The sequence below is a fragment of the Bufo bufo genome, chromosome 6, assembly GCF_905171765.1.
Source record: "Bufo bufo chromosome 6, aBufBuf1.1, whole genome shotgun sequence".
Lineage (NCBI taxonomy): Eukaryota > Metazoa > Chordata > Amphibia > Anura > Bufonidae > Bufo > Bufo bufo.
In genome coordinates this window covers 412,612,245-412,621,836 of record NC_053394.1, presented here as the reverse complement: position 1 = coordinate 412,621,836, position 9,592 = coordinate 412,612,245, and the positions used below count along the sequence as shown (strand labels likewise).

General features: G+C 40.9%; 1 non-coding gene and 2 pseudogenes across 1 annotated transcript; all 3 read right to left on the bottom strand.

Moving 5' to 3' along the window:
• Positions 1 to 507: 507 nt before the first annotated feature.
• On the bottom strand, positions 508 to 696 carry LOC121006386. Its single transcript, XR_005780238.1, has one exon. It is a non-coding gene; the product is annotated as a U2 spliceosomal RNA (small nuclear RNA).
• Positions 697 to 6,082: 5,386 nt separating this feature from the next.
• LOC121006602 lies at positions 6,083 to 6,173 on the bottom strand (annotated as a pseudogene).
• A 1,023-nt stretch (positions 6,174 to 7,196) lies between these two features.
• On the bottom strand, positions 7,197 to 7,397 carry LOC121006441 (annotated as a pseudogene).
• Between the last annotated feature and the right edge of the window lie 2,195 nt (positions 7,398 to 9,592).

The following is a 9,592-nucleotide window of genomic DNA, read 5'->3' as shown; positions in this document are numbered from 1 at the left end:
TACTTTTTAGCCTCCAAGTAATCCAGTTCAAAAGATCCACAAGAGGGAGACACAGGCAAACTTTACTCTTTTATTGAAGCACTGCAAAAGCTAAATGGTTACATCCAGACAACTTGATACAAAAAGGGTCAATTGCCTGCCAGAGACGACTCAGCAACCCTCCGAGGTGTGCACAACAGGCCCAAATCAAACGTGGAGGAGGTCCAAACAATTCATTCAGGTGATAAGCCAATTAACCAATCATCAGTCTTAATTGGATCCAGGGTGTGACGACACTGGCTGACTGGGTTGCTTGGTGCTGGAAACAACCAACAGCTGATGCAATTAGGAGATTGACAGACTAGATGCAGGTATTATATGCAAAAAGCAACACTGCACTGACTGACTGGGCAGACAGAGGAGAAGCTGAAGGAGGCAGGACACACACAACTTTCCACTTGCTTGGCTGGAAGGATGCTTGCAATCCATTTCAATTTCAATTTCATTCTGTTTTTCATACTGGATTAGAAGGGGTGCACCGGTCCTGGAGGTACTGCAATACCAGGTCAATGCGTGGAGTGGACAGAGCAAGCTCTTTTTCCATCTCCCTGTTCGAAAAATCCATTTAATATATGGTCCCCAGATAGGGGACGTATCAGATATTAAACTGATAAGAATAGATTTTATTTTTTTAAGTTGACTACCCCAAAGGGGTATATTTTATTAAAGTCAATCAAATTTACAGAAATAAAAACTCATTATAAAACATTTAAAACATTAATCACGACATGTTATATAAAAGAGTTTTTACATAAATTAAATAATTGAACCCCATTCCCTTAAAAACCATTTATGACACATAAAAGGAGCCCGTTTTTTATCAATTAAATAATATTTATACATTTCGTCTAAAATCATCTTTAAAACATTTTCCTCAGAAATAAAATCATGTTTAAAACATAAAATATTTCTGGCTGACCATAGAGCTGCTTTCACACAATTTACTGCCTTCCATGCCATAGTCTTTTTTATCCTGGATGGGCATTCCAGACCACCATAAAATACACCGTCCATTGTTAAAACTCTAAGTCCAGATATTTTCTTCAGTAGGGGGAGTATCTTTGTCCAGATTCTTTTAGCGAAAAAACAATGCCAGAATAGATGATAGACGTCTTCATCCTCCCTACATCCTCCTCTTGGACATTCGGCGGTGCCAGTTAGTCCTCTTCGGTGCTGGAATGCCCGGCATGGAAGACATTCATGTACGCAGCTCCAGGCCAGATCCTTCTGTGGGTTAAAAAGATAATTAATATTCACATCTTTCCATGTCTGTTTACATTTTGTGTCACTGAAATTTTTGATCGGGGCTGTCAACTTTTCGTCTTTTATACTCTTTAAAATGCTCTTACTATTTTTCAGCTCATGCACCCTTTTTCCACTTAAATTAAAAAAGGTCACTATTTTATCTAAAATCTTATAATATTCAGGCAGGTTAAAAGAATAGGGGGAATTTAAAACAGTATCAAACCACTGATGTCTCCTCATAAAATAACCTGTATTATACCGGATAAAATAAGACCATGAATTTTCTTTAAAAAGGGTATTAAAACATAAGCTAAAATATTTAATTAAAAGAAACGCTTTAATGTCAGGAAAGTCCTTACCACCTTTGTTCTTAGGAAGTATTACCAACTCTCTCCATTTTCCATTTTTGATCCCCATAAAAAATTAAAACAAGCCTTATTAATTTTTTTAAAAATTTTTTTTAAAATACGATCTGAGGGTGGAAAAACCATACTTAAATACAGTAAAATTGGTAAAATAATCATTTTTGTAATTAAAACCTTCCCTTCCATTGATAACTTCCTAAGACTCCACATACATAATTTCTTGTTTACCTTTTCTGTTACCGCATCCCAACTATGGAGCCCATCATTGGACTCACTGAAGGTGATTCCTAAAATCTGTACAGACTCAGACTCAGGAATAAAAACATCCGTTAAAACCATGTCTCCGATATTTAAAACACTGCTTTTACTAAAATTTATCTTAAATCCGGAGGAGCAGCAGAAATACTCTACCTGCTTTGAAGCCTTTTGTATTGATGGGGCGTCCCTACACATTACCGCCACGTCATCCATGTACCCCACTACTTTCGCCTCTTGTCCCCCCCCGCCTGGCAGGGGGACTCCTCGTATTTGTTTGTCTCTCCTCAAGGCACATAGAAGAGGCTCTAGCGCACAAATAAAAAGTAGTGGGGACAAGGGACACCCCTGCTTCACACCTGATTTTAAAAGAATGTCCTGAGTCTTAAAACCGTTAATTAAAATCTTACTTGTACAGTTGTCATAAAAGGCTCTCAGAGAAAGTAAAAAGCCCTCCGGTATACCCATTCTCTTTAAAACCTGGAACAAATAAAAATGAGAAACACGGTCAAAAGCCTTTTCGAAATCCAGGGATAAAATCGGCACCTTCCCTTTTCTTTCTTTAATATTATTAATGGCATCTTTTAAAAGGTTAAGATTATCCCATATACACTTCCCGGGCACCCCACATACCTGGTTGTGATGTATGATTTTGGAAATAATTTTCTTCATACGATTCGCGCATAATTTCGCCATAATCTTGTAATCACTGTTTAAAAGGGTGATGGGTCTCCAATTTTTTATATCAGTTTTGTCTCCTTTCTTATATAATAATGAGACCTCCCCTTTTTTCCAGGAACCCGGGAGAGATTTTGTATTAAAAACTTCTTTAAAAAGATAAAACAAATCCTCTCTTAAAATGCCATAAAATATTAAATAAAATTCAATGGGTATACCGTCGGGTCCGGGGACTTTCCCTTTTTTAAAACTTTTCACTGTTTCTAAGACTTCTTTCTCTGAGACGTCCTGTAATAAAAATTCTTGAGAGTCTTTATCTAAAATATTATCAATCACCTTCAGTGAGTCTTCCATGAAATACTTATCAATTTTTTTCTTATTAAATAAATCAGTATAAAATTCATGTGCTTTCTTTAAAATACCTACTGTATTTTTTTCACCATTTAGCTCCTCGATCTGGGTGCGCTTCTCTTGTATTTTTTTAAAGAAATACCTGGAGCAGGTCTCGTTTTCCTCCAGGTGCTGCATCTTAGAACGAAAAATAATTTATTTTCCCTTCTGCTCCAGGCATTGCGTTATCTCTTTTTTTATTTCAATAATATCGCTTTCAACATCCACACCCAGATCTCGGAGCTTATATTGCGTCTGCAGACGGGTATTTAGTTTTTCATAGAAATCTCTTCTCTCTTGGGCCTTACGTTTTCCCATATTTATAAAAAAGGTTTTTATTTTAATTTTCATTTTTTCCCACCATAAGGCTATGGATTCTTGGGGGTCTTTTACCCGTCTGCAGCGCTTGTAAAATGAAATAAAATCAGTTAAAATTTTTGGATCATCTAGTAAGGAGACATTTAATTTCCAACTCTTTTTCTTTTTACTTTTACCACCGTACTGCACCTTAAAAAGCAATAGTTTATGGTCAGAAAATAAATTAGATAAAAGCTGACAGTTAAAAGGCAGTATTTGACACGAAGAAAAAATAAAATCTATTCTGGACTTACATGTATCATTACTACAGGTAACGCCGGCCTCTTCAGATAAATCGTCATTACATTTTTTAAAAACATCTGTAAGTTTAAAATCAATAATTATATCTTTCAGCATAGAGGAGGATTTATCGTAGTTTCTGCTTACAGAGTTTGAGAACCGGCGTTCCCCTCTTAAAATGCAGTTAAAATCCCCTGCTAAAATCAAGAGCTCCGTGTCACTAATAAAAAGGGGTAAAATCTCTAACATCTTAATTCTCTCCTTTTTATCTGCGCAACCATAAAAATTTAAAAACTGCCATTTAAAACCGTCAATAAAAGCTTTCACTAATAAAATTCTGCCCGGTAAAATTTCACTAACATGGTCAATAAAAACATTTCCTTTAAATAAAATAGCCACACCCGCAGACCTGGATTCATTAGAACCCGACCAAATTGATGGTCCTTGCTTCCAATCCTGTTTGTATTTTTTGTAATTCATTCTGTGTGGAATGCAACATTCCTGTAAAAAAATAACTGTGGCGGTTAAAACAGATAAATAATTAAAAAGCGCTAGTCTTCTTGTCCTTGAGTGTACGCTGCGGGTGTTAAAAGAAATGCCATTTAAAACTGCCATGTTAAAATGATAAAAGTAAGGATTGTCTTACCTAGGCGCAGCTTCAGACATCGTCAGCAAAGTCAGATTCCGGACTTTCACTTATGTCACCACCAACTGGCTCTGATCCCACAGTTAGCATCGAGTCAGGAGAGGAGCTTCCATCACTCAGCTGACCCCCCCCGGCCGCTTGCACGCTCATAGAGTATGGGCAAAACTTTGGTAACCCCTTGGTATCGTCAGGTCTCGGAGCCGCAGCCTCCACTCCCTCCTTCCTCGGGGCAGGGATTTGGCTTGGGGTTGTTTCGGGTACCACTTCCATAGTGTCCCCTCGCTGCACCTCCCCCCCCCGGTATGGGGAGGGAGATCCTGAGAGCCAGAGGGATCCTCAGCTGGTCCCCCAGCTGATTTCCTCCTCTGGCTCCCTTTTGTCGATTCCGCATAACTCTTTTTTCTTTTGGAGGCCGCAGCTCCACCCGGGTCCTCTACCGTGCTTGGCTCAGGGACCGAGTGCGGGCCAGGCGGATCAGCTTCATTTGGTTGGCCCCCGTGTCCCATTTCTGGGGGGGGCTTGTCCATCCGCTGATCACTGGACTTCCGCTTTTGTTTTACTCTTTGCTCCCTCGGTACACCTGTTTGGGGGGGTCTGCTGGTGTCCATTTGTTCCGTAGCGGCCGCTGGCTCCTCTCCCTGGGGTCCAGTTGGTGGCTCTTCTTGCGCCTCTGACTGCCTCCGATGTCCTGGCTGCGCCTCAGCACCTGCTCTGGAGGGACAAAAACGCATCAGGTGACCAAACTTTTGACATGTGTGACACCTTTTCCCAGCTCTGCACTCTTTTACATCATGATCTGGACTCCCACAATTTTTACACATACTCTCACATTTTTCTATGTAGTGTCCATATCTTCTACATCTTCTGCAGTACGGTGGTATGTTGGCAAAAACATGTCTCCCACTATTTCACCTATTTTAAAACGGGCTGGGGGAAGCATATTTCCCCCCACATAGTCAGGACTGCGGTAACAGATCACTTTATAAAGCCATTTTGAGGTCCAAATCCCAGCGCTGTTTAAAATCTTTTTAACTGGTATAACTTTTTTAAAATATTGGCTTAAAAACATAGTTATATCACGCTCTTCAGCAAATGGGGAATACATTTTGATGGTAATAGTTTTTGATTCATCTATCTCGTGCTCGTATATTTTTAACCCTTCCAGTCTCTTGTCTTGTAATCTTAACTGGATTTTTGCTACAAAATCTTTAAAAATTACATTAGACATAAAAGTGACATCGTATACTCTGCGCCTAGGATAATCCTGTATTGCTAAAATCTCCGTTTTTTGTACACCAAAGACCCCCATTAAAACCGTTTTTACCAAATAATCAAGGCTATACTTGTCTTTTTTCTCTTGTGGTACAAAAAGGCGCACAGTGTCTTTAATGCGAGCGTATTCTGGGATTTGGCCTTCCTCCTCCTCCTGTCTTGGTATGTTCTCCTTTAGTTCCTCCTCTCCGCCTCTGGACTTTCCTCTACTGGTTCCTTCTCCTCCTCTGGATCCCTCTCCTCCTCTGGCTCCTTCGTCATTAGAATTCTTCCTTCTGGGTCCTCTTTCAGCGCTTTTCCATTTCTTCCGACTTGGGTAAATCCTCCTCCTCCGTCTCCGTCTCCTCCTCCTTCTCCGTCTCCTCCTCCTCGACCTCTTCCTCCTCCTCCTCCCGGGTCGTCTGCCATAGTTGTGAATATGGCTCTTTTAAATATTTCTGCGAAGCAAAAATACGTATGCTCCCCTGCAAGTCCTGGGACTCACAGAGGTTCGGGGGATCGCAACTCGACGTCCCCGGGACTAAGCCTCTCTCCCAATAGCAGCAGGGGGGTGAAGTCCAGGCTATAAACCTGAACGATCCCCCCAGGCCGAGAGAGAGGGTACCCGGGTCCTACCTTCTGACGCAGAAACAAGTGCAGCACCGAAGATACTACACTTGATCTTAGCCAAAAGGCCGAGAAGCGATACCCGCTCGGCCTCGACAACGGGGCCGCTTATCGCCAATGCTGAGCACTTCTCAAAGCAACTGCCCTACAGGCCCCAGGCATAGCCACAGTCCGGGAGGCTTCTTGCTCGCTCACAAAACAAGAAAAAACGTGAGTCCTACGCTCAGAAATCACCAGAATGCTGCTCTTCGTGTTCGCCATTTGCATAGCTCCGCCCACCGCTGTTGGACACGCCTTTTCGCCGCACGAAATTCCTGGTGCCAAAGCACGCCAAGCAGTAGTAAAAATGAAAAACAGGAGTGAATGGAGAAGTTGTGAAAAAAAATAAAAATAAAAAAAATACAGCATTGTTGATTGTGATGTCATGGCCCTATTGTTGAGTGTTCCATCAGGGCCCTTGTGATGTCATCCAATACCTGACCTTACTTGACCTCTTTGACCTCTTGACCTGACAAGGCTCTTGTGACACGCGCAGTGTTCCGTCCATTGCCCAGACAAGGTAGGTCCAGCTGCATAGGAAGTGCTGGGCTACTTTTTAGCCTCCAATTAATCCAGTTCAAAAGATCCACAAGAGGGAGACACAGGCAAACTTTACTCATTTATTGAAGCACTGGAAGAGCTAAATGGTTACTTCCAGCCAACTTGATACAAAAAGGCTAAATTGCCTGCCAGGGATGACTCTGCAGCCCTCCCCCTCCCAGGTGTGCACAACAGGCAGGCCCGAATCAAACGTGGCGGTCCAAACACTTCACTCAGGTGATAAGCCAATTAACCAATCATCTGTCTTAATTGGATCCAGGGTGTGAGGAGACTGGCTGGCTGGGTTGCTTGGTGCTGGAGATAACCAACAGCTGATGCAATTAGGAGATTGACAGACTAGATGCAGGTATTATATGCAAAAAGCAACACTGCACTGACTGACTGGGCAGACAGAGAGAGGAGAAGCTGAAGGAGGCAGGACACACACAACACAACTTTCCACTTGCTTGCTGGAAGGAAGGATGCTTGAAATCAATTTCATTCTGTTTTTCATACTGGATTAGAAGGGGTGCACCGGTCCTGGAGGTACTGCAATACCAGGTCAATGCGTGGAGTGGACAGTGCAAGCTCTTTTTCCATCTCCCTGTTCGAAAAATCCATTTAATATATGGTCCCCAGATAGGGGACGTATCAGATATTAAACTGATAAGAACAGATTATTTTTTATTTTTTAAACCACTCAGTGGTCAATATCTAAAAGCACTTGATATGCTTATATAATATGCTTATTCCAGACCTCATCATTGTGGCATTCTTTATTTTTCTTTTTTTGAAAAATTTTATATACAGATCAAATTTTGTTAACCAAAAACCTCCACTTCTTAAACTTCCACACACCCTCACTATCTACACCACCACCGTACTTCTTATCCCAACAATATATTACATATAACCTTGACAATATTAATTTCAAACATTCTTCCTCTGATATCACTTCTCTTTTGAACACCAACAAATTCCTCACATCCCATAAACACTCCAATACACACACAACTATAAACCATAGCAACCTAATATTCTGCTTCCCGCATGCACCTAAACCAAACATTGCTACCTTCCAATCCATATATTTTACTCCAGTCAATTCCTTAATCAGTCCTCCCATCCCTTTCCATACGTTCTGCGCATACTTCTCATCCCACCACAAATGTCTCACACTTTCACTTGCACCACACCCTTCTCTTGGACACAATTCTGACTTGACTAGATCTCTCTTTTTCTGCACTTCTCTCACAGGCAAAATATTCTGCAATCCCATCCATACAATATCTTTTTGTCTGTTAGACACACCCTTAATACCCAATTTCTTCCACACTGTCACCGCCACATTTGATCTCAAACCCATAATATCACATTCAAGTTCATCCTTGCGAATCACATTCATCACAGCTTTTTTATTCTTAAATCCATTCATCTCAATCTCCAACAAATCATATTTTCTGATAAATTTTTCCACCACCTTATACCATCCAGGACACTTAAAAGCCACAGGTATCCTTGCATCTCTACCCCTCCATCTTAATCCATATACCATCCACCCAGCTATATATCGCATCATATAAGCACATTTATTCTCTTTCCCATACATTATAACAAAGCTCTTAACATACGCAACTCCAAAAAAACACTCCAAACTCCGGCAAACCAAGCCCTCCTCTTTCTTTTGGCTTACACACATCCATTCTCTTCAGTTTCTCCATTCTACTCGCCCATAAAAAGGTAAAAACCATTTTCTCCACTTTCCTCGCTTTCACTACATTAGCTGGATAAATTAAAAACACAAACCATATCACAGGCATAATAACAGACTTTACAATCAAAACTTTCCCAGACAAACTCAAATCTCTCATTCTCCAATAATTAAATTTCCTTTCAATCCTTTTCCCGCACTCATCCCAGCTCTCATCCCCTTTCAAATCATCATTAAATAACACTCCCAACACTTTAATCGCCCCACTTTCATATACCACATCCTCCAACCTCACTGAACAATCCCCAAAACACTTGAACGAACATTTACTCCAATTAACCCTAAACCCTGATGCACCACAAAAAAGATCCAGAATCAGTCTACTTCTCCTCATAGCCGCTATGTTATCACTCACAATCACCACATCATCCATATAGCCCAAAATATTCACATGCTTTCCCCCACTGCCTGGAATCATCATTCCTCTCATCACTTTATCCTTTCTAACCATACACATCAAAACTTCAATCACACTTATAAAAAGGACAGGGGACATTGGACAACCCTGCCTTACACCTGACAACACTTCAACCCTTTTACTCAGACACCCATTCACTAGCACTTCACTACTAACTCCATCATATAAACTTCTCACACACTTCAAGAAACATTCAGGGTACCCCATCACACTCAAAACTTTAAACATATATTCATGTGAAACCCGATCGAACGCTTTTTCAAAATCTACTGTTAACACCATACATTTCTGTTTCCTGTCCTTGCAATCCCCAATCACATCCCTCAATAACGTCAAATTTTCATTCATACTTCTCCCTGGCACAGCACATACCTGATCCTCACCAACCACACTCCCAACAACACTACGCATACGATTTGCCAGGAACTTACTAAAAATCTTATAGTCCACATTTAGCAATGTAATCGGCCTCCAATTCTCAACTTTCTTCTTCTCACCTTTCTTAAAAATCAAAACCACCACCCCTTCTTTCATAGATTGACTCAATACACCCTTCTGCCACATGAACTCACATACCTCAAACACATCTTCTCCCATCCACTCCCATGCTTTCATATAAAGCTCCACTGGAATACCATCTTTCCCTGGTGTTCTATTCCTTCTACATTCAAAAACAATCTTTTTTATCTCTTCCAAAGACATACCAGCACTCAAACGCTCCTCATCTCCTT